Here is a 24,709-nt window from a genome sequence, read left to right as displayed (position 1 = left end):
TGTCCTCCTAAGTGCCTTTTCATGGCCTAATTTAACTAACTTCAGCAAAATTCCCTGTCACCTGAGAGGGATGCTCTAGGTACCAGTAATGCCATAAGCCTCTTATCTCATTTTGTTGATGACAGCTCAAAGTGTCCTAGTAAATGTACACGATAAGAAAGTCACCAGGAAATGAAAAACAGAAGTCCTTAATGCTTAGGACATGCAAAACTATTCTGAGTGGTTGGGAAATTTGAAGGACTTGAAGATTTGAAATTTGAATTTTGTCACTTGTGAGCAGACTTTGAATGTTTCAGTGAAGTCTGTGCATTCTGCCAAGTCCCACAGAGCACCTGGCTGGTGGAAGGGCAACAGACTTGGGGTGTCTGGGTGATGGACAACTGAGAAGGAGTCTGCTCTGTATCAGTGTTGTGGCCTTTTTCTTGTGGCAGCCTGTTGATTCTGAACAAGAGAAGCAAGATGCTTTTGAATTGGAGATGGGAGCCACAGAAACTTTGCCTGGAACCACCAACATTTGATTAAGAGGAATTTGTTTGGGAAAGAAAGAGTGAAATGCTTGTAAGGATCCTTACAGGAAAGACACCCATGCTCAGGTCCTGACCTAAACACGGCTGTGTGGGAAAGTATCCTGGGGTTGGTGGCTTCTCAGCACATCAGCTGCAGTCATGTGTGGTTATTAGCTACAGTTACAGATAAAGATAACCCCGTCTTTTTATTAAAAACATCACAAATGTTGAAAAATTAATAAAGGAAGCATTGTATGCTTGCATGTGACACTGAAATAGAAGACTTATAATCTCTATTGTTAACCTTGTATTAAGAATACCCACAAAAAGATTGTAAGAGACTTTATCTTAGCAGGGGCAAGATGAACAATAGGTATCAAAAATCACTATTTCAGAGTAGTAATTATTTTTAATGAAACCTTTGATTTTACTTGGTCTTTTTAAAAACAGATTAAGTTGCCTAGTTTAACTTTTGCTCCTATCTCCAGAAATGCAGCATGGTTAAACATAAAGTACCTTCAGAAAATAAAACTTTACTGAAGTCTAATATGGGAGTTTGATGTTGAAACAGCTTTATTACTAGTTTAATGTCATTGTCCTATAAGGTTAATTGCTCTTACAACTTCAAGAATGACAACTACCTGCTTTGCTTTGTGTTGAATTTAGCCATTGTATACTTCTGTCTATAGTCATATGCTTCTTGCATTTTAAATACTCTTATGTAGGCTATATAAATTAACAAAACTTTTTTAGACAGGCTTTCCAGAGGCTGACACAGCTTTTAAATTGTATTTGGCTTCAGTTTGTTTACTCACAGAGCCATTAAAGAGAGAGGCCTAAATGTAAATTATGTTGTAATGTGCTTGATGCCTAAGTAAAAGATGTGCCTTGTCGTCCTCAAAAATTATCCCTGCTCTCACTCTTGTAGCATTCTACTCTTTTATGGAGGTTCAAAAGGGTATTTGCTGCTCCTAATGGCTCAGGTATAAAAAGAGAATCTACAGGGAATCCCAAACAGATTAATTTATTATCTACTTTAAAGCAATAATATAAGGACTATTATGCCTTCAGTATGGATAAATATGAGAGGAAAAGAGATCAGGATGAAAAACTGGAAGGTGTAATGGGTTGTCATAGTGGCATGTAAGCATCAAGATGTTTTGTATGGACATTTGCTTGTGTGCAGTGCTCCTAAGCATGGTAGAGATGGCGCTTGTGATTTCCCACAAGGGCATGGGCACATAGTTACTTTCTATATGGACACAACAACATACCATGGAACACAAAATGCAATTTGTGGATACATTAAAAAGCATTTGCTGAGAATGTAATTCCTCAGGAGCAAGTGTATTGATTGCTTGACTCATTATTTCTTAATTGAAACACAAAACAGCTCTTCTTTAAAGTTTAGATTTCTTGAAATCAGATCTGGTAGGGAATATATAAACACCATCCTTTAGGGATGGTGTGACCACTATTTTTCCCCCACTAGCAGATGCTGTATAATTAGTATAAGGATTGTTGTCACAGTAGCAAGATCTGATGAGGTTATCACATTCTCCTGAATTAAAGAGAACTTGACAACAACATAAATCAGATGTTATTGCTGCACACATATATGTTCATTTGTTAGCCCAAGCAGTCATTTGTTTTTGCACAGCTGAGGAATTCCTTTTTTTAAAATAAGATATAGTTATTCAGCAGAGTATTTTATCAGGTTTATACACATAAATGACTCCAGTAGCACCCAAGAAACATTTGTTTCTTATCTGGGCCTTTCTGTGATCAGAGGTTTGTCTTTTTTGGCTTATGACATAGGGCAGAGTAATTTCAAGTAGTAACTTTGGGTAGATTCACAGATATGTATGTTTTTCCTCTGATTTTGTTAAATTTAAGCATATGTCCGAGATGTTAAAAACCAGTCTTCGTTAAACCTCTATCAGATCTGAGCTATCTGGACCTCTAGTTTTTCAATTTCATTTTCTTAGAATAAGGAATGAGTCTTCCAATCCCAGTTTTTAGCCTTAAAGTTTGGGGGCTGTTCAGTTCTAGGCTTTTTTGGTAACCTTACCTTTGTGGTCCTAAACAGAGTATAGCATTAGTAGCTGTGTTATGTAGTTAGGTATAAGCATTCAGTATGTTGGTAATACCTGGGCTTAACAGTTTCCTTTGTTCACAGCCTGACCAGACATAACAACAGCTCCTGCAAGTCAGAAGCTGCTGCTTAGGGAATACCCTCTGTGTTGTTCTGAGTCAATCTTCTCTTACCATTGAGATTTTCAACATTAAAAAAATATTTTGTATGATTTTCTGATTTCCCAGTGGAGAAGTTGATCAATTCTAATGTTTTTTTTTTTTCCGGCCTTGAACTTTGAGAAGGTTGTTTTCCTTATGGTTATTTCTACAGGTACAATTAAAAAGATCAGGGAAAAAAACACCATCACCTGACAATGGCTGCATGTTAACGCTCAGTTCATTAACTTCTGGGTGGTTTCACTAACTTAGCACTAATTTTCAGTGTTTTGTAGGTGGGAATGGAAAGAGTTGTGATCTTTTTGTTTCAAACAGTTTGTGATTTAGTACAGTTTGGAAATGTTATCAGGATTCTTCCATAGTGGTACATGAAGGCAGCTACAATTTTGGGGGAGCGTGGCCACACTGGAGCTTAGAGCTCTGTACTGAGTGATATTAATTAATGGAGAAAAGGCCCTCCTAGCTACACTATTTCTGGCCCATAAGAATTAAATTTACTTTTAACATGTTATAGCAAAACAATTAAGAGGCGCGTGTTGCTGCATTTTTCCTGAAAGTACCGAGCAGGGCAAAAGCAGAGGGAACTTGGTAAATTCCCATGCGTGGCAGAGCTAGTGGAATCCCAATCTGTATTTGTGCTTGTTGCTGAAGGGGGCAGATGCTTGATGATGCAGAAATTGCACTTGGAAGAATCTCTGAGAAATATTTGCTTCTTTAGATAGTCTTTTGGACAGGGATATATATATATTTTTAATTTTTTTTTTCTCTGCAGAATAATGCTTTAGCTGTTCCCATCCCTTTCCAGCCTCCCTTTGGTAGTATTTGCTTTGAAATGTACAATCTGGCCTTGTTTTGTTCACATATGCCCATTATTTCTAGCTCAAAAAGTCTGCAGTGAATAAAAACAGTTACAGGCTAGGATTCATCTGCCTACAACCGAGTTTCCCTTACAGTTAGTGGAGATCAAATCAGGACAGTCAACAGATCCTGGAGTGTAATTCCTGCTTTCCTAAAGCAGCACCAAAATAGGTCAGATAAACCATGCCTGAGCGGCTTATTTCTTTCACTGATTTTAGAGGGATAATAGGTGGTTGTTGCAGTCATCAGACACTGAAGTTTGGTGAGGTGCATCCCACCTGCTGTGTCAGTGGAGAGTGGTTCCTACAGCAGGGTGTCTCCGCTTCCCAGGCTCCAGCTCTGCCCTTCCAAAGGGCTGGGCTCTTCTGCAAGCCCAGACATCACAGTGCACGGTTTTGAGTGCCGAGTCCCCATGTGTTTTAAAATGCTGTACTTGTACTAAAAGTGACATGTGAAAATTAAAACTTCTGACTTTACATAACCTGTAGGAAGGGGGTGGCTGTCCCAGCCTTTTGCTGTAAACTTAGAGCAGATTTGTGCTCCTTGGAGCAAGGGTCAGGTTATGTGGTCTCTGAAGGCCTTTTCTACTCTGAAGGCTCTTTCTACTGCCTGATTATGTAGTGTCAGATTTGGCAGTGGTCTCTGTTTAGACTGCTATTCATATCACAAAACAACTCGACCTCCGGTGTCGGCCCTATCATGTTTTCTGACCTATTTCTGAGTCCAGATGAATTCTGCTCAGCTTTTCTTCCAGAATAAGGCTGAATCTTTATAGATACTCAGAATATTTCTTTGTAGTATTAAATTAATTTTTCCCCCTCCTCTACAAAGACTAGATATATAAATTTGAGTGGAAGATGATATTTCTCCTGTTCTGCTAGGAACATATTACAAGACTTGGCAGGAGCATCCTGGGAGCCTGAGCTAAAGATGGTGAGCATATGGGAAAACCCAGGAGGAAGCATACAGTTTTAGGTTCTTAAATCTAGCTCTTGGTTTGTCACACTAATGTAATGAGAGGACATTAAATGAGCTGAGGTTATTAAACCCTATAGGTTACTGAGTTCTATTGGGGATCACATTAAGATGTAATTAAACCAAGTCCAGATATTTTAATTTCTAGCTGGAGATTTACGCAACATAAACTGAATCTTTTTCCAGTTCTGAACTTTATAGAAAATAGGCTTGTTAATGTGTTTATTTCTTTTTATTATTAACTGAATAGGCATTTTTTAGGCCCACTTGACTCTAGTGAAACAGTAAGTATCAATTTCAAAGTCATAGTTCAAATCAAGTATCTACAAACATAGAGGCTTCCTCACTCTTTAGTAAGATCTCAGTCCCCCAAAACTATGCCAAGTCTTCAAACAGATATCCTGTGAGGCTCTAGCTGTGTATTGTTCCTGACAGTTCATTGCTGCTGCAAAGCTCTCCACTATAGTGCGAGAGGTAACAATTGCCTAAAATGTTAATTTCCCTTATTAGGGAAATCTAAAGCATCTAAAATGTTCCAATTACATCGTAACATGAACTAAATTATTTTACTCCTTAATTTTAAGAACACTCAATATCCTGTAAAAAAGGAAAGAACCCAAACTGGTTTGACATTGTTTATCCCGAACAAAAGAGCAAATTTTTGTGTGAAACACAATTTGAGTAGGCAGGATATTTTTCCTCCTGGTGGTACCATCACTATTTAGGCAGGATATGTGAAAATCAGGAGATAGCTGCCTGCAGGGTGACTGGTGCACACACTCACTGGTCTTGACTGGTCAAGAACGATCAGGCACTGTGGCAGGGTATGGCTGGGGACAGAGACAGAGATAGATTAAAGCCTGTAAGGTCAGAACAGAGATTCCAACCTGAATCCCTCACCTCTAGGAGTTTTCCCTGACTATTGGAGAAAATGGAATGGTTCTACAAAAAAAATGTTCAAGTTTTGAATTTAGAAACATTTCTGGGATAACCAAAGCTGCCTTCTTAGGAAAATTTATTGCCAACCCTAATTTTTTTTTTTGTCTGCTGCACCTCTGAGAACATGAAAAGAAGGAAACATAGGAAAGGAAGAGAATGAGGAATATTTTGGAGGAAAAAAGAAACTATTATTCAAGTATCCAACTGTTAGATAAACAGGGTACCTGAAACAAGTGGGGTAGAGGAAAACTTTTAAGAAATATACTTTCCTCCAGAAAGTATTTCTATTAGAGGGTACTAGAGATGTTTTAAGATTGTAGATAGGTTGTAAAAAAAGTTAATTCAAGGTCTCAATTCTTTAACACTTTGTATGCAGAGGACTACTCTATGTAAAAAGTCTTGGGCTGTGTAGGGGTTGGCCACTGAAGTGAGTGACTCTCAAATTAGGGAAAAGGTCAATTTAGGATACTCTTCTCCCTCTGTCAGTGATTAGAAAAAAAGCTCTAGACAAGTGGAAAGCATTTGATAATGTGTGGCAGTAACCTCGATATGCAGAACAGCCTGGAGAAACTGGCTCAGCAGCAGATCTGTATGTGGGAGTCAGCCAATAGTCCCACATTAATTAATGAGGTGAGGAAGGAAATGGAAATGCTTGTTCTTCAAGTTCATTCTCTGTGGAAGATTTATCTGGAAAAGCTTCTAAGTAGATTTAATGGAAATTTACACACTTCTGAAAAGAACTTGTATGTACATTTCTGTGCTATTCAAACAGAGGTCCCAGAAAAAGAGTAGGGCAAGTAAGAACAGGTTTCCCCCTGTTGGTTATTTCAGTTTTTATTTATTTCTCAACAAGCAAAATTCCAAGGAATTGAAGGCATTATTTGAGCCAGTTATTCTCCTGTCCTTGCTTGGAGCTGCTCCCTGCAGGAGTGTATACTGAGGAAAATGATGAAAGAATGGGGATTAAGGAAACAAATTTACCCCCAGAAGAGCTGTTCAGGTAGTTTTGTCTTAAGAAGGTACATGTTAGCACAGGCCAGTGCATGAATTTATTCCATATCCAAAATATTTCCTTAATTCTGGCAACATGACAATGACCTAAAAAATATATATAGGGAGGGGGAGATGAGTGGTGGCAGAAGATGAGACTAAGCAGCAGTAACAGCATGTAAAATATATCCAACTGAACAGGATCAAGTGAGAAATGAATATCCTGTGGGTAAGGGGAGCTATTTTGAATGAGGTCAGAACTGAGGGGGAACAGGTCAAGAATGCAAGCTAGAGAAGTTTTGGTTTGAAAGGCACTTGGGTGATTTTCTCTGCAGTGAAGTGAGGCAGCAGCTAGTTAAGTTAACTAGCTGTTAAGGCTGAGTTTTGAACTAGTGCTTGTTGCATATGAAAGATGCAAGAGATCTCCCCAAAATTCTAGTTGAATGTAGAACTGGATTTCCATGGAGTACGGGAATAAATCAAGTGGCTCATGAGTTAAAATGAGTGAAAAGTGGGTCACCATGGATAGTCAGTGTCCCATGGCGGCCAATGGCTTTACCTCAAGTGATCCCAGCAATGCTGTGCACTCTCTGCAGGCTCTCATCTGCGTGGCTGGGTGACACTGGCAAAATAGATGTAATGCACAACAAGCAAGGGATCCTCACTCTCTTGTATATTAATGAGAGCTTGATGTTGTGCTTTGCTTCTAGTGCCTTTAAACACAGAGTTCACAAGTCATTGCTGTGGCAGGGGGAGGAGGAGCCCCCCTTCTGCATCTGCTGGGCTTGGGTGGGTTGGTTTGGGGGCTGCTGGGGCTGCTGCTCTCTGTTCCCTGCGCAGTTGTGGCTGGAATTTGGCAAACTGTAGGCTGCTGCCCTGGGCTGTGGGGAGCACGGCCCTTGCATGGAAAGGTGTCGTCTTGTGCTTTTCTGTTGAGGGAAAGAAAGTATGTACAAAAAAGGTTTATTTTATAAAAGCAGTAAACTACCAGTTAATGTTGGTCCTGAATGCCAATAAATGCCTTTAGGAGACTGTAACATCCAGAACAAAGCACTCAAAATGCAGAAAATCCAGACGCAGACAAATGTGAAACAGACCTAAATAGTCAAAAATCCCGGAAATGTCTGAAGTTTTGACTAGTTGCGTAAGGAATTAACAAAAAAAAAAAAAGGCAGCATTTTTCATCTCACATGAAGTCCTCCAAAACAAAAAACCCCTTCAGGTGTCAGGTGTTTTGAAAATTAGTGGGACTTTAATTATGCAGCACTCTGAATGGTATCATTACACCTTTCAAAGAGGAAGAAATTGTATTGTGTGACTTCATAAAAAATTTCCATGCATCATATTTTTCTTGAATTTCTTTTCAATTTAAACTTAAATTGGAATTTCCTTAGCTTTACAATTCTTGTTTGAGTGATTTTTATACTATTGTTATAGAGTTTTTGCCATCACTATACTGCTGTAATTCCACACTAATAGAGGTTTTATCTGAAATACAGACTAAAAGAGAGCTAGTGCTGGAGTCTGAATGCACTTGGAATTCTGTGCATATTTAAGGAAGCCGCCTCTTTGATACAGTTGTTTGAATAGTGGAGAGAACGTACCCCTATTTTTTCTGGAAATTCATACAGAAAGTGCTTGAAAAACTGGAAATATTTTTTAATTGGAGCTTATTGTCTTTCCCTCTCACACACAGTGCTGAGCTCAGGTGGGAGCTCTGGTGACAGGAACTGATTTTATGGAGTAAACAGGTTCCCCTTTATTAGAGCTTGTTTTCTCAGCTTCACAGAACTATGCTTAGTGCCCTGCTGTTGATAGCTTTTCAAAACCTATCACTTAGGCATTTTTAAATCTTTGACAGACCAATTATAATTAACATGATGGGCCTAAATCGCACAAGAATTCTCAGCTCTTCTCTTGAAGTATATGGTGTGTCAACATTAAAAAAAAAAGGTAAATACAGTCTCTCACTTCATAAATTTTCACGATATTTAATCTTTCACCTTTTGATAATTATAGCTGCTGAGATATTTGTGCACTTATTTTTTCTGTTAGTTGTTTCTCTAGGACCAGCAGGCCTCCGTGATTGCAAATACTGTATTGAAATCAGTCATATTTTCTCTCCTCTTTCTTTGTCTGAACTAGCATAGCTTAAGTTGTTCAGGGTGCAGGGCACATAGATAATATTTGAGTAAGAATTTCCAAGTGGGGCAAAGATCCTCCTGAGGAATATCTATCCTTTTCAACAAGAGCTGCCTCCAGACCCCAGGAATGCTGCAACAACAGCTGGCTATGCTTTGCAGTGATCTAGAAGGCAGGTGGAGGATGAGGCTTATTGAAAAATAGGCCTATAAAGCATTTTAGAAAGGCAATTTTCCTGCTGTCCCTGCATATATTGAGAGTTTGTGTTTGACAACAACTCTGTCCTCCTCACCAAAGGTTTTGCTGTTTTGCTGTTTGCTTTGAAGCCCTTTAAGAGCACTGCTGCGGGAGCAGATCTCATCTGGGGGTCAACAGACTGGTCTCATTTGACAACAAACTCCAAGGTCACCTAGGTGTCACTAATACCTGGCCCCAGATACATCCTGGTATGCTTTTTCCCAGGTAAAAAGATGACAGTTTTGACAAAAGCCATGAAGCTGGAGTTACCAAATCAGAATGTGTGTTCTCTGAAAGGAGAAGTTTCCTTCTGAGATTGGGGGAAGGACAGAAATAAAATGAAAATTTCTTCTAAATGTACTGGGAGAAGTTGAGAGAAAGTCTTTGCAGGCTTGACTCAAAGATGAAGTTAGCATGAAATAAGCTAGAGAATTAATTGTATAGACAATCACACAGGTAAACACAGTTTCTTGTATAAACAAGTTTCATAAACACAGTTTCTTGTATAATGTTAATGCCATTCACAAGGCTCCTACTTTTCCCTTACCTCTCTGAAGGTTTGCTGGATGGTTATAACAAATTTTGCACAGACTGGCAGATCTAAGTGTTTAGTTTGAACTCTGTTCTAGCTCATTATTTTACAGCCATACACTGGCACCTTGATGGTGGACTATTGAAGTGGTTCAGTTTTTTCTTTACTACCTATTTTTCTGTCACTGTGTCAATCAGTCTGTGACAATTTTTGATTCAGCATTATATGTGTGAGTGTTTGTATGAGCAGTTAGACCTTTGGAATCAACATAAGTGGAAAAGAGAATTTTCCTGTTGTCCTCTGGATACAGTAACATGACAGTACCTATGAAAAGGCAACATATAAATCATGAGCAGAATGTGAATTTGCTGTAAGGGGTCATTAGAGTGTCCTTAGGTTAGAACAATTTGTTGTTTTCTTAGAGTGGAGACCTTGGAAAAGCATTCAAAATAGACAATTTCATTTGCTTGATGTGAAATGAAGATGACTTATTAAAAAGCCATGAATGGCTTCTGCTATTTCCAGCTTTGCCAGGAGAGGAAAAAAAGTCTAGTAGCTATTTCTAAATGATTTTTATGACCCATGCAGTCCACACTCCTTTAAGGACACAAGGGATCTCTCACAGTAAAGAGTGCTAAGTTTGCATGCTTTAATTTAAAATCCTGCTCAAATAGAGTTTAACTGAGACCTTAACTCTCTTGACATTAGACACAATTATTAGGCAAAGCAAGTACAATCTTTTATTAAACTAACAAGTAGAATGGGATGGAGAAAATAAGAAAGCTCCTGGGCATGCAAGGAGCTGTCTGCTTTTTCCATTTCCCTTAGTCTCTCAATCTTAAAAAAAAAAAAAAAAAAAAGCATTTCCTCTTTCCATTGAAATTTTGTCTTTTATGTCCTTAGATCACCATAACTCCATCAGGGCTGAAGTATCTATTATTATTAACCATAACTTGTACTGAGGTTGATCTATACAAACAGACTGTAAGAGATGGGTCCTGCTGGGAGAGGCTGCAGCCTCACTGCAAACCAGACTACATCGTGAAGTTTAATAGGCATAAGAGTGGGGAGCACCCTGGAAAGATTATCAAAGAGTGGTTTTTAGCTCAGATCTCCATACAGCTTGTTTCAAGGTGCAAAGCGTGTGCTGGAGCACTCTTTGGAAGCTGCCAGTAGCCTCTTTTCCTCCTTGCTGGAAGCTATTGATGGGCTTGACGGTACAAGAGGCATTTTTGAAGGATGAATCAAGAAATATGGCTGGAACTGATAAAAATTAAGATGTTACATGTTAACATGCAGTAAGTGTGGGCTTTCAATGCTAAGCTAGCCTCCATGTTCTGCCACAGACCCCTGGAAAATAAAAGGTTTGTAAAAGCAGGGAGGGTTCAGACCTAGGACCCTTGGTTAGGCTCTTGAGGCAGAGAACACCAAAAAATTGGCCTGACTGAGCCTTTCAACAACCAGAAGATCTGAGAGGCTGGTGAGATACTCAACCTTCTCTCTCCTGCTCACACAGTAAAATAGGGCTGAAGTCTGTTTGGAGTTTCCAGCTGCAGTTTTCCACTTTAGCAGAAATTTTACTGATGCAAGTCATGTATAAAAGGTATCTGCAGCCTGCTCTGAGTCCCTGATGCACCCTGGGTGTAAACAGCAGCTGTGGCTGCTGTGTCCCATTCTCCAGCTGTCCCTGGTCTTGTGGTGCTGTATCTGTTAGAGAATAATGCAGAGATCCCTGAGCAGCTGGAAAACCATAACAAGCAGGCCTTGTTGCAAAAATTACTTTGGTTTGCAAGAATAATTAATTCGCCTGTGTTGTTCTGAGTTCATGTTTTTAGGTTAAAATGGATACATGGCTAATGATTTTCAATAAATATATACATCAAATCTGTAGAATGGTGGTCTAATATGTAGTAATTAGCACAAGAGTCAGGAAAAAGCAATTAAGCCTCTCAAAAGCCAAATTTATACCCTCTCTACTGCCCCATACTTGTCAACATCACCACCTCATGAAGCCTTGTAGGGCTTTCTCCAAGGGTGCTGCACGTAGGGCCCGTCCCCCAAGCTAGGCCTGAACCACAGCAGACTGATTTATATTGGGTTTCAAAACATGTGTAACCCACTTCTGTGAAATATTTATATTCCTGAGAAGAATTTTATCATGGGATGATTTCCCAGCAGGTTAGGTGCATAACTATGCAGCTTTCATTTTTCATATTCTGATGTAACTGGGTCTGTTCAGGAAATGAATAATTGCTACTCCTTTGTGATTTTTGCTTTCTCTTAGAATTGCAAGTTTAGCTGCTGGCTGTGACACTCTAAACTGAATCTGATAAAGCAAAACCAATGTGCTGTCTTGTCTACAGGTCACATAAAATCTTAGGTCGCTTTGCTTGAATCCTAAAATGATATGCAATGTCTCCAACACCAGAACTGATAAACTTCAAAGGATAGTAGACAGTGACTCCATCCAAGTAAGGAAGTCCTCTAAACTATGCCAAATTCAGGGCCCATGGCCCCAGTACTGCTGTGCTGTTGAGGCAAACCATCCTTAGCACTGGCAAGTCTTGCTGCAAGGGATGTTCAGTCATTGCCCCTGGGCTATTGGCTTTCTGGAGTTTGTATTTACAAGGGGAATCCTCACCAGGTCCAGACATTTCCAGGCTGTTGTACTCCCTAAGTTCTCACTTAGGAGTGCAAGGCTGAGGAAAGCATTCTCTGTGCCTTCCACCTGCTAATTGTTGTCATCTGTAGTCCTGTTATTCTGATGGTTTGAGAATGCCCTGAGACTTAAGGAGTAGCTCAGGCTGTACTGTCTGTGGATGATCTGACACATATCTGCTGGTCATTTAACTTTCCCAGTTGCTTTTTATTTTAGGAAAAAACCGAAAAACAGAGCAGTGGAAAAATATGTAGGTTTTGTAGTAATAATGGCTGAAAGATTTTTCTATAAATATGTTCCTAGTGGTTTTCATAACAGCAACTGGGGACCTTTTCTCCGCTCTCTCAACCTTAAGCTCCAAACCATAGGCTTTCATCTAAGACATTTATTGATTTTTTTGGGAAGACTATTTTGATGATCAAGCGTTCATTTTCTACCATTGTCTTTTTAAAAAATCTGGAATGTTGTCTGCCAACCATGATCATTCACACAGGCATGAAAAAGGAAAATAAGGAGTAAGAACTGAGACATAGCCAAGATCCAAGAAATCCATCAAGTTTGCGTGTTGCATTGCAGTGTGAATCACAAGTGACCAGTTTAGTTTTTCTTTCCTAAGCTTACCTGTGTTACTCAAGGAGCTCTGAAACACAAGACGGAATGAGACAGAGATGAGACTACTATGTGCAGTTTTTTTTTGAATGCAAAGCCTATCCTACTTTGTAGCATAATACCCAATATTCATCTTTGAAGTGTTTTCCGACCATTTGCTTTTAGTCCCAAAAAGACAGGCACTAAGGGAGTCAGAGCAGAGAAGGAGAGATTGAGAGACTTGCTTCAGGTCACAGAGAGAGCCAGTATCAGATCTAAAACCTGCTTGGTCATTCCTGGCAAAGGGTTTGAAGGCTTGTACTATACATTTGATTCCCAATTACCTCAGTGTTATGGCCTCCCAAGAAAGGCCAACATCTCCTTTTTTTTTGTCAGAGCAATGTCTATATTTTGTTGCTCCAGCTCTGCTATGCCAACATTAACCCAAGTTCCAGCTCTGCTGGGGCAGAATGAGAAGGTGTTTGTCAGTTGATGGCGTAGTGTTTCTAATATTGACATCTCCACACAAATGATAATTCAAGAAGTCCACGTTTGCATTATCTGATGGCAACAAAACTTTCAGAATCCATGGTATGAGGATAATTAGGACTCTTGCTAATAATTCTGTGTGCTTTTCATTTTTTTTCCTTCTCAATGAAATGAGATTCACATGGATTAATTACTACCTGCTATAAATAAACCCTGCGAATGGCAATCTTCATCGCAGAGGCAGAGGGTAGCTGTCTTTTAATATATCACAGCTTTCCATGCACCTGTTTGCCCGATGCTGTTGCCATGGCAACTGCACTTTATAAGAGAAGCTCTGCATAATTAGCATGGAATGAGGTCTATATCAATCAGAATAATTTGGAGGAGCAAGAAGAGCCCAAAGGAGAAGGCAAAGCTACTTGTCTCTGTAGGGAAGGTATCAGACCTCCACTGTGTGGTAAATAGTGAGGCAGTTACTGGAAGAATTCAGCAGAATTAGCAAATTTAAGGGAACCAAATTATACAAAAGACAGAAAACTTAGTCCCCTTGGTTTTCATTATGAAACTATTAGGATAGGCTTTGAAAAATTAACAAAGATAAAAAAAAAAAGATGTTTGTGTAATTAACTTGAAGGTTTTGTCATAAATGAAGAAGTTTCATAGGCTGCACTAATGCCATCAGCCTGGGAGTCTAGTAGTGATGCACAGCACTGCTGGCAATACACAGCTTTACCTTTTTTTGACCCCCTTCCAACTATATAGATAACAGAAATGAATTCTATGAAATAGATGACAGAAGGATAATAACTTACACATTCCCACACATTGATTTCATAATAAGCCCTTGTACCTAGGGTTCCCTGCTTTCTGCCTAAAGCTGCAAGACACATGGCAAACCTGCAGATGCAGTTATCCAGTTGGTGCCTCATCCTAACCACAATGCATCAGATTAAGGATAGAACAGCAGCTTTAACTTTTTCTTCCATCTTGCCAGCTGGTGTCAGAAATAGCACTTTAAAGAAAAAGACTTAATGGTTCTGCAAAATGCCTGAAATGGAAAAGTTGTTATTAAAAAAAGTTGGAAGAACTTTGTGTGTGTGTGTGTGTCCATGCACAAGTAAGTGACTGAGTAAACGTTCTGCTAGTATTGGCTTGGCTGTGAATCTCAGGTGGGTGTAATATACTATTTATTACTGGAGGACTGCAGTATGCAAGCTGTCCTAGACTGTAGTTGTATGTGAAGTAATATCTGTGTATTCTTTAGGGATCCACTTTGAATACAGGTGTCAGCATACCATTTCTGTGTTGGTAATCAACGTTAGTAGTATGAGCCATAAAACAGCTCAGAAGGAAAAGGTAAGGAAAACTGGAAAGTCTCTTCTGTTTGGCACTAATAATGCCAGGGAACTGTTTCTAAAAAAAATGGATAGTAGAGGTTATCTTATCAAAGGACTTCTGCTAAAACAGTAATGTGATGGGGTGTAGTACATGTCTGGTATTTGCTTGAAGGTGCAGTTACTGAAATCATTTACATTTGAAGAATTTGTAGACAATAGACAAGCTACAGGTCTTGGATGATACTGCAGTGGCCTATGCTACTTTGTTTAACTTATGTAAGAAGATCACGATAATCTTCTGTAGGGGACAGATTGTGAGAGGGGAAAAATAAAAGGAATTAAAATCACAAATTGCTTTAGTTCATTTCCATGGCATTTTAGTCTGTGTTCTGGAATCCTCCCTTATCCCTGGGGTTTTATTGATTTAAAAGCTTCTTGTAACATAGAGTGCTGCACAAGAGTGTGAACTGGAAAAAGGTCCTCTGCTGCATGTAAACAACAAATCTGGATGAGAAGTTGGGATGGTCCTTTATGTCTGCTGACCCTTGATACTGCATGGAGAGCCTTCCACCTGTGCTTGTAAGTATTATCAGGCGGAGGGACACTTCGTGAGCACAAGCAGATTTGGATGCAACTACCACAGAATGTTGAGAAAAATGTATCTTACAGTTGCTTCTGTGGAAAGACAGGGCAGAGACTTGAATCCTGGCCCTCTTGACTGAGGGATTGTCCTCTCCAGTTTCAGAGCTGCGCTGCACTTGCCACTCTTCTTCCTCCTGCTCAAACTCCTTCCTGCACTGCATGACATTGCAGCTCTGAGAGTCAAACCAGTGCACGCCTTCCCTCAAAAAGGGTAGCTGGAGTGCTCCTTTTGGAAAAAATGGTTTTGAATGCCTTCTCCCTAAAGAGGGACCCAAGAAAGAAGAGCCATGGGTGTGCAAACTCTTATAGCTGCTCTTGCCCCAGTCTGGGTTTCCATCAGGCCAGAACTGGTTGCCACTGGTGTCCTGGGAAGGCTTGGAAATACAAGTTAAGGCATGTGACAGCTTTCATTTAAAAAAGGAAGTGCTAAAGGAGTTTAACTGCTTCTAGAGAAAGGCTGCAATTGAGTGAAATCTCTTGGGTTATAACTTTGAAAGGAGGCACCTACATTCAGGAGAAAAATCCTGCTTTTTAGGAGCAAATCTAGCTTTAAATCACTAATTCAAGTTAAGCATTATAGGTCTGAGAGTAATGATCCTACCTAAGTGCTTCCATAAATTCAATTCATTAAAATAATATTTCCTCCAGCCCCCAAAGTGCCAGATCTCATAAACTACCCATTTGAAATTGTTAGATAAGTTTGGGGGTTTATTGTTTTTCAAGAGAAAAGTGTTGCCTCGAGACTAGGAATGTGTTTGGTACAATTTACTCAATTTTAGAGGTGTTCTCACTGGAGTTATTCCTCGCTTTACTTCGTATAAAGAACTGGCTCCTTAGCTCTAGTGCTGCAAATCCATTTATATCTGCACAGTAATAATTTAGAGAGAAGGAGAAAAACTTAGAAACGCTTAAATAATGGGGTAACAAATTTGGAAGGTTATCTTTGTACCTCATTAAGATTCAAGAATGGCATAGATGAGTAGTTCTAAAAAATTCTCAGCCTGTGTCAAATTATTCTGTGAGCTAGTAAAATAGTAAGTTAGATTTTTTCTGTATGTCTGCTTCCATCTTTTTCTATTTCTTTTTAAATCAAAAGCTCTAAGTTTTGTCCTGTCTATTAAAAATATATTATCATCTATTTACATATGTGCCGTATACACATCTGAGAGAAGAAAATGAATAAAAAAATCTCCTGATATAAAGCCTTGAACAACTGGATGGAAACATTTTTTAAGTAGATGTTTTTAGTGTATAATATTTATATGTTAACTGTTAAATATGTTAGATATGTTTAATGTTTATAAAAGGAGCTTGATTGTGGCAGCAGGGGGAAAATCTGCTGTAGGTTTGAATTATTTAATAAGGAAAAAACCCATAGATTCCCTGGCTGCAGCAATATTGCTGGCACTTTAAAGGTAATTGTTGAGGTATAGTTCACCTTGGAGATGAAATAAGAGTTTGGTCCCCAGCCCCCATCTTGCACCCATATCTCAGTTTGGTGTTATTGGAAAGAGACTGCCATTATGCAAAAAAAATAGATTGAAAGCACAGATTCATTTCCTGTGTGCCTTCAAAAGCCTCATTCACTAAGGTAGGGTTGTGTCTCTGTCAATACCTGTCCTTTTGAAGTGAAATGAAAGCCTTGTATGTGCATTTTTCCTTTGCCAGCCAATATATTTGCCATAACAATATGATAATATTCTAGGTTTAATTTCAATGTGTCTTGCTGAAAAGAAGGAAACTGTAAGAAAATTGTTCTACCTGGGAAGTTAAAGCTCATCGTTGAAAGGTGCTAGAGCCTTCCAAGGTAGGAATGGAACCAAAGATATCCTGAGATATCTTCTAGTCCTGATAACAGCAGCAATGTGTTGGTACTTTTTGTAATTTAGAAAACTTCAGGGAATTCAAAAAGCATTGTTCTCTCACTGAACACTGAACAATGTTTAATGAACACCCAGTGATGAGGCAGGCACAATTGCAGGAAAGATTTTTAATGGATTGAGGATAAACATAATGTATTTGGAGTTCTGATTTTGCTCAGAGACTGAGTGGTCCTGTTGGACCTAAGAGAATAATTTTGTTTTTGAAATATAGTTTATTTCATTGCTGCTGTTGATTTTTTATTTGAATTTCCATACTTGAGACCTGCTTAAATCTGAGAACACTGAAGAACAGCTGTTGTCAGTGTGCCTTTATTCCTTTTGCCCCCCTTCCTTTACTTGCCTAACTTGTCTTCAGTTTTATTACTCTTGTGAGTTGTTTTAAGTGCTCATTCAGGGCTGGAGAGCTAGAACAGGAATGGAAAAGCTTTGAGATGAAATCAGGTCTGTAACCTTCATCTCTTTGGCATTAGCTATGTGGCATTAGCTCTAGGTCTTTGTTGCCTTTATTTTAGTAGTGTTCTGGGTTGCTATGCTGACTTTTCAGTGTAAACCTGGCACAATAGGCTTTTGGGAAGCAATGTGTAACTCAGATATATCTTATATAGCCACACAAGGTGCATTTTGGAGTTTAACATTGTGGTGGAGGAAAGGAGTAAGAAAAGGGGCAAATCTCAAAAGAAAAATACTGCTAACCTCACTCAGTGGGTACATTGGTTTCCTCTGGCATATGGGGTTTGGAGGTGCTTTGGAGAGCAAAGGGACACAAAATTTTCCAGTGTGAGACTGGTATTGAAATGTCACAAATCCTTGCAAGGCTTCATCAAGCCATTTAGAGATGTTTGTGTTGGGCTTGCCTCGGAGCACAGCGCTTGATGGATGGCAATGCAGTAAAAGGAAAAGATATAATTAATGGTGGTGCAAGAAAATCCTATCATCCCATACTTTCCCTTTGAAACTCAGGGAGTCTTTAGAGGTCTGTAGGCAACAGGGGCTGCTTATCTTGCTTAACTATGTCTGCTGCCTCTGACACAGCAGCACCTTGTTTTTATAGCTACCGTGGCAGATTCTCCATTTTTATCCCCATTTGGCTACCCATGGAAGTTATTTACAACCTCAGCAGAAAGATCAAACAACACTGTGATAACTGGCCCCTATTGACACTGTCAGGTTTCCAGGTCTGTGAGACAAATGCTGCTTCTGGCTCTCAGCACCCTGTGTGCTGTGCATTTTGATGCAGATTTTTATTACCTGGCAGGTGGCTTGGGAGCCACGGATGGAAAAAAGAGCTGAGATCAATAACACAGAATGATCAAGTCATGTCAGAGAGGGGTCAGCAGGCAGCAGTTGTGGAAGTAGCCCCTTGACATGGCTCTCAGGGGGATGAGGAGTGTGGGGGAGTGCCTTGATTTCTGAAAGGTAACATGCTGTGCTGAGTGCCTAATTATAGCTGTCACCATGGCCAGCTAAAATAATGAGGGCTCTGAACAGGGATGGTGAATAACTGCGTTTTGTTCTGGTTGTTGCTGCCATCTCTCTTCCTTGCACAGAGCAATGTTGGCACGGGTGCCCTAAAGAACAGGCTTTATGAATGCCATAGGGTCAGGAGAAGCCCTGAGAGACACAAGAGTCCCATGTAACCATTTTATTCCTGAGGTGGTCTCATCCTCCCTTCTCTTAAAAACCTCCACTGTCAATTTCCTTCAATTCACTAACTTCTCTCTGTCAACTGGTGCTGCCTCTGCTTTATCTGTAGACATTTCAACATAGGATTAACTTTCCCAGCTCGAAAAGGCAAATGACTAAGACTTCTGGCAAAGGATACAGTCTGTTATTGTGACTTAATCCTGCTTTGCTTACTCCAGGATCAGAGAAGTCCTGCTTTCTGCAGTCAGAGCTGCAGTATTGTTGTTTGATTTCAATAATTTGCTAAAACCCTCACCATTTTTGCTCTGGTTGCACTAGCAGGGCTATGACAGGGAAAGGTCAGGCCAAAGTTTCAGGCAGAACTCAATAGTAGATGTAGCTGCCTCTTTGTTTTATCTTCGTTTGAGTCTCCTTGGAATTAGATGAGCAGCAGATTCTGCAATTTTCTTCCAACACAATTCAGGAAGATGACTGTAAGCAATTTCTGCATTATAGTCCCTATTTATATCTGTAATTAAAGAAATAAGTATCATAGTTATATTTCCAATTTCATAATTGCCTCTTTGAAATAATAATCCTGTTCCAGGTGTTTTCTAAAATAAAACAGCTAGGGAGATTAATTTCAATTAGAAAGGAAAAAAAATATACACTGAAACAGAGCTTTGTTTTTTAAAAAAATCAACCTAAAAATGCAATTGCAGAAAAAACTCTTAACCAAAAGAAATGTGCTTTTCTTGGGGGATACTTCATTTAGGTAATTAAATCTGTGCAGTGTGAATGAACCATTGGCAGCAGTGCCCTTTATCAAATGACATTTGGAGCACATTAATCTGCTGAATTCTGAGGCTCCACAGCAGCTTAAAACACATCTGGAGGCAAAAAAACAGTGAATTCTTAATGGGAATGAATAGTCTTTTGGTATGTAGTGCAGATGCTCTAGGCTTTCTCATTGGGAAGATTTAGTAATGTTGAGAAATCCAAGTTGTATGCATGTAAATTCATAAGCAATCACAAGTTTATGGTGTGTGCATGTTGGTGCTCAGAAGGAAGATAAGTTTTTCATCCAAGAGAAAATGAGAGAACCCATGAAGGGAACAGTGTTATCTCAACCACGGCTTTCTTTTCTCTTTCTCTAATATTTCTTCCAGCACCTTTTGTACTGTCTGTGACTATTGCAAATCCTATTTTCTTCCTGAGACAGAGTTGCAGGGAGAAACTGTTTGATGTTGGTGTGTGGAAAGGAGCTCTCAGAGAGCTGCCAAGCCTGGCAGGTTTTGGGAGAAGGTCATGCTCGTTAAAGCTCAAAGTCTAAAGTTGAATTCTGCAGCAGCGCCAGTCCTCTTCTTCCTCAGCTTTAGGCAGCCTCTTAAAATGATCACTGCAACAGAGCTCATGAAAACAAATATGTCTTGAAAGGAAATTATTAAGGCTACACCTGTCTTCTGGAGTTTCTTAAAGTGTGTCTGTTGCTATTATTCTTGTAAGGTTGTTGCTGCTGTCAGAAATTACATCAACAGGATGTGGTAGCACCCACCGTCATGCAGGACCCAGTGAGCTATTTAAGTTTTTGAAGTATTAATGGTGTTTCTTTTCCTCCAAGTTTTAATTCATTCACACAGCCCTACTGGGATATGGAGAATCCTGGATAAACCTTCAGATTTAACTGTTTTGTACAGGTGAAGGGCTCAAAATTTGTGCCTTTGAATTTGTGTGTAACTATTGAAACTGGCCTGGCCATCTCTTAAGAAAGCCTTCAATTGCTGGATCATTAAAGTCTGTCTTGTTCTTAACCAGCACAGAGAAGTGCTAAAGCAGAGGTTGAAAATGAACGGGAGAGTTCATTTTACCTCTTCAGAGGCAAAATGCAGACTTGGGAGGTACTGAGTGTCTGAAAGAATGTACTTATAGGCTTGGAGAGAGCTTACCAGGTCTGCATGTTATGCTAGCCACATGTAAATTCCATTTTGGGGATGGATTTGGCACCTCATCCCGCCACCCAAACCACCTGAACTGAATGACTGTGTTCAATTGAAAAAGTACATTTGAATTAAGTATCAGCTCTTTCACTACTGAAATGGGACTGCAAACTTGGCAAGGAGGTCCTGAATGGGCATTGGGAAGGGATGGAATGAAAAACGACCAGAATTTATTCCCAGAAAGGGTGTGTTTCAAATGGTGAGTGGGATTACAGAAACTAGGCTGTTAGGATCGCTTTGAAATTACTGCTTCAAAAGGCATTTGCCTTCTAGGGAAAATATTCTTTGAACTTTGCAAAACATATGTGAATTTGCCTCTGATGTATTTTTTGAAATTGTTCTCTTTCCTTGTGTAATAACTAAGGCTATTGCAGCTTAAGGACTTGATCCCAAACAGCCTGTCTTTTTCTCTGTCCTTGATACTGCAGTGAAGTCATAATACTGCATTTTTTGTGATATTATGATGATTTCCATGGCAACAGACTGATGTCCAAAGTATGGGATCATGACTTTAGTGTGGGATCAAGCAAGAGGAGATAAAATCCTTATTAAAATATGCTTTGTCAATAAGAGGAAAAGGAACTAATAAAAATCCATTAATTTTATTATGCATTTCCTTTTCTAACTGAACATAAGTGCAAATGACAGTAATTTTTAAAAGGATCTCTTTGGTTTTTACTCATTTATGTTGATCAATATAATGTTAGTTTGAAAGAAAACGTGAACTTAAGAACTGCAGCTGCTATATATAAAAGAACTCACCTAAAATCCTGCTGGCAATATTTTTTTTCTTGAAACAGAGGAGAGCTTTCTAATCCCAATAGCAATGGCCATTAGAAGTTGCTTGGCTTCAGTCATGCAGTGAGTGGTTCACACGGAGTGATTGTCACCCCTGTCAACTTCTTCCAACACCTTTTTCTAAACAGTTGTCACTCCAGCAAGGAAATACTGGGTTACCTGTACTTCTGTAAAATACATGTGGAAGGGCCAGCAGGGAGTGGTGAGGGAAGGATTTTGCTGAATTTGGAACATGAGTCCTAACCTATCCCATGCCTTCGGTTTCTGTGGAGCCATTATGAGTCAACCTGTGTTACTCTGAATGTTCCTTCTGACCTTTGCCAGCAGGTTAAGATGCCAAATTCTCTATTGTCATCCCAGGGGCCTGCTTTTCCTCAGGCTTACACTGAGACATGTCAGAAGAGCTCCCCCTGAGGCCAATATGTTAGTGTAAATGAGAAGAGGATCAAGCAGTGGGTGAAGATAGTCGTGGGCTTCAAGAACTGTTCTCTCTTTGGTGCATGCTGTGATTTATGCACAGAACTCCTATTAGCAACCGTAAGAAGAGAGATACTTACATTGCTAAACAGGATTTTTATTTTCTCAGCTGCCTGAAGCTACTCAGTGTAAGCCTGTTGTGAAAGTGATTGGAGATTTAGGGGAAGGAATGTCAAAGAGAAATAAGAAAAACAAAACTAATCCTGAACTAAGCAACTGAAAGAATTTTAGGGCTTTTTCCTGGTTTTCTTTTTTCTTTTTTTTTGAAACATGTAGGGGTTTTTTAGCAACTAAATAATTGTTCTTAATAGTCCTGATTTTTTTTTTTTTTTGAGTGACTCTGTGGGTGGGTATTTGCATAGTCACTGATGAGTGTGGAAGCAAAAGGACAAGAAAAGTTGAAAGTTCAGAAGCTGGGCTCACTTTTCTGCTAGTTTCCTTCACTGTGATATGCATTAGCAACACACCTCTATAGAAATATAGCTGCTGCTTTTGTTGTTCTGCAAACCAGGTTTTGCTTTTTTACCCCATTAATAGAAATCTGATTGCCAGCTTCATAACTATTACAATTAAGGGAGGTTTTCCCTCTCTTCTGCCTTCTCTGCAACACCTTCTGATTTTCTATCCTCATTAGCAAAAGGCTTATTCTCTTTCCTTGATGCGTATGCATAAGGGCAAGATACTCCTTGCCACTATAGGGTAGAATCCACCAGTTCTGCTATTATCAAGGTCTGGGTGTTGCAGCAAACTGGCAAGAGTTAATCTTTATTAAGCAAAAGCATACAGGACCCACACAGGCTCTATAGTTGCACTGTATTCTCATGCTTACCATTTCCTTTATTGATTTGCCTGTCTAAATGAGTACTTCTAAACTCTGTGGGTGTTTTCCAATTAGATAAAAGGCAATTCATGTCACCCTGCTGCAGCTCTAACAGCCATAACCAAGAGCGTGCACAGAGGGCTTGCGAGCAGAGCAGCCTGCTGTAATCATGGCGGCCCCCTTCGGCGCTGCCTCGTCTGCAGGACATGGCTGTGTGCACGCAGTTCTTCTCTTGTCACAGCTCTGGGGAGCGGGCCACAGCCACGCTCACTGCTGAGGCTGCGCTCTGTGGGACAGGTGGATGGCTGCTGGAGAAGATGCATGATCTTCCCTCTCTCAGGCAGCTTTGGGAGAGTGGGACATGGCCCGTTCCTCCAAATGGGAGGAAAAACGGCTCAGAGGATTGTGACTGCTGCTTATGGGAATGGTGCTGTTCCTGCAAGAGGTGAATCTGATAAACCTCCTAATAGTCAGAACCGAGAAGATGTTTGCTGGAGAATCACAGGCTCTGTCTTTTGTGGGATAATCCTGTTTTATGCATGTCCAGAGAGTTCTCACTTTCCCCTTCCTGAGACAATCCGTAGCTGATGGACAATCTCTGAGCATGGCTGAGGAAAGCATGGGAAGTGAAGGTTTCACTCTGAAATGCTGTTCAGCTTAACACTCTGCTTCCAATCCTAGTTTTGACTGTTTGCATTTCTCCTTGCTGCTTCCCTTCACACTCTGCCTTACACTCTCTCAGCAAACCACTCAGCTGAAAGAATTTGGGCAGATGCTTCCCTTCACACATTGAGCAGGGTTCCTGTGCTTCTTGCTTTGCTATCCAGCAGCACGTCCCCACACACTCTGATTTCTCTAGTGATGCATTCCATGGGACCTCCATGGAAGCCTTACAGCTCTGAGCCTGTTTTTCACCTTCATGTAGAGCCACTGGAGTCAATCTGTAATGTTTGAATTGAGCAAACAGCTATACCTTACACATCAGCTAGAGCTCTGTGAGGGATGGGGAAAGCATTCCTGGCTTCATGTATTTGTTAGCAAGAGAGAGAAAGAAATGGGGCTGAGTACACAGAATTTACTTTGTATTGCTTTCTACTGGTAGATCTCTTAGAAGATAGCATGGCTAAACACAATCAAAATCACTAAATGGCTCTGAGGTAAGGGGAATCGGTTTCTCTTTGTGTGCTCCATGGTCTCATTCACTGTCTCATATATCAGGTTTATTCTATTCTAGGTTTATTATAGTGTCCTGCAGAACCAATAGAACTTTCAGCTTAAACTGTAAAGTGCAGAAGTGGCAGGATATAAACTCAGCTGACATATGTCTATACACTGTGAAAAACTGAAATGTCTTTACTTGTATAAGATCTCATCCAGAAACATTTCAGTATACGATATTTTTTTCTGAAGGAAACAGTCCATCTAAGTGCTCCTTGAGCAGCAGTGCTGCTACAGACCCCAAACTGGGATTGAGTGTTGTGGAGCATCAGGTAGCCAAGGAATCCTATTCAGCTGCAATTCCTGGATTGTAGCCAAACTTGTGATGAGTAGTACTTTATTTAACATTATTATATTTTACTGTTACCAAAGTTAAGCATGTATTATTTTATATTTCAGTAAGAGGAAGGAAAAGGATAAAGTAATGCTCTTTGTTGTTTTTATGGAGTTTTTTTTTTGTTTGCTTTTGAGAAAGGGCAAGAGGGTGAATGGCATTTGATTAGGACTCTCCATGACTTTAGGTAAGGATCTTGTATTAATGTTTGTGTGTTGCTTGTGCAGAGCAGCCAGAGGAAGTATGCTGTGATTCTAGAAATTCTGGGGGTGATTTTGAGCAGGGTCTTCTAATTTATTTTTTTTTCTCCACGAGCTTGAAGCCAAGTAGATGGTTCTTCTTGATTCAGAAACTACTAGGTTTTTTGCTGTGACAGCATTAAGTGTCAAGCAAATGATCTGAAGGGTGCTGG

Source organism: Onychostruthus taczanowskii, unplaced genomic scaffold (assembly GCF_017590055.1).
Source record: "Onychostruthus taczanowskii isolate IOZ18803 unplaced genomic scaffold, ASM1759005v1 scaffold28, whole genome shotgun sequence".
NCBI classification, from domain to species: Eukaryota; Metazoa; Chordata; class Aves; order Passeriformes; family Passeridae; genus Onychostruthus; species Onychostruthus taczanowskii.
This window is presented reverse-complemented; position numbering follows the sequence as displayed.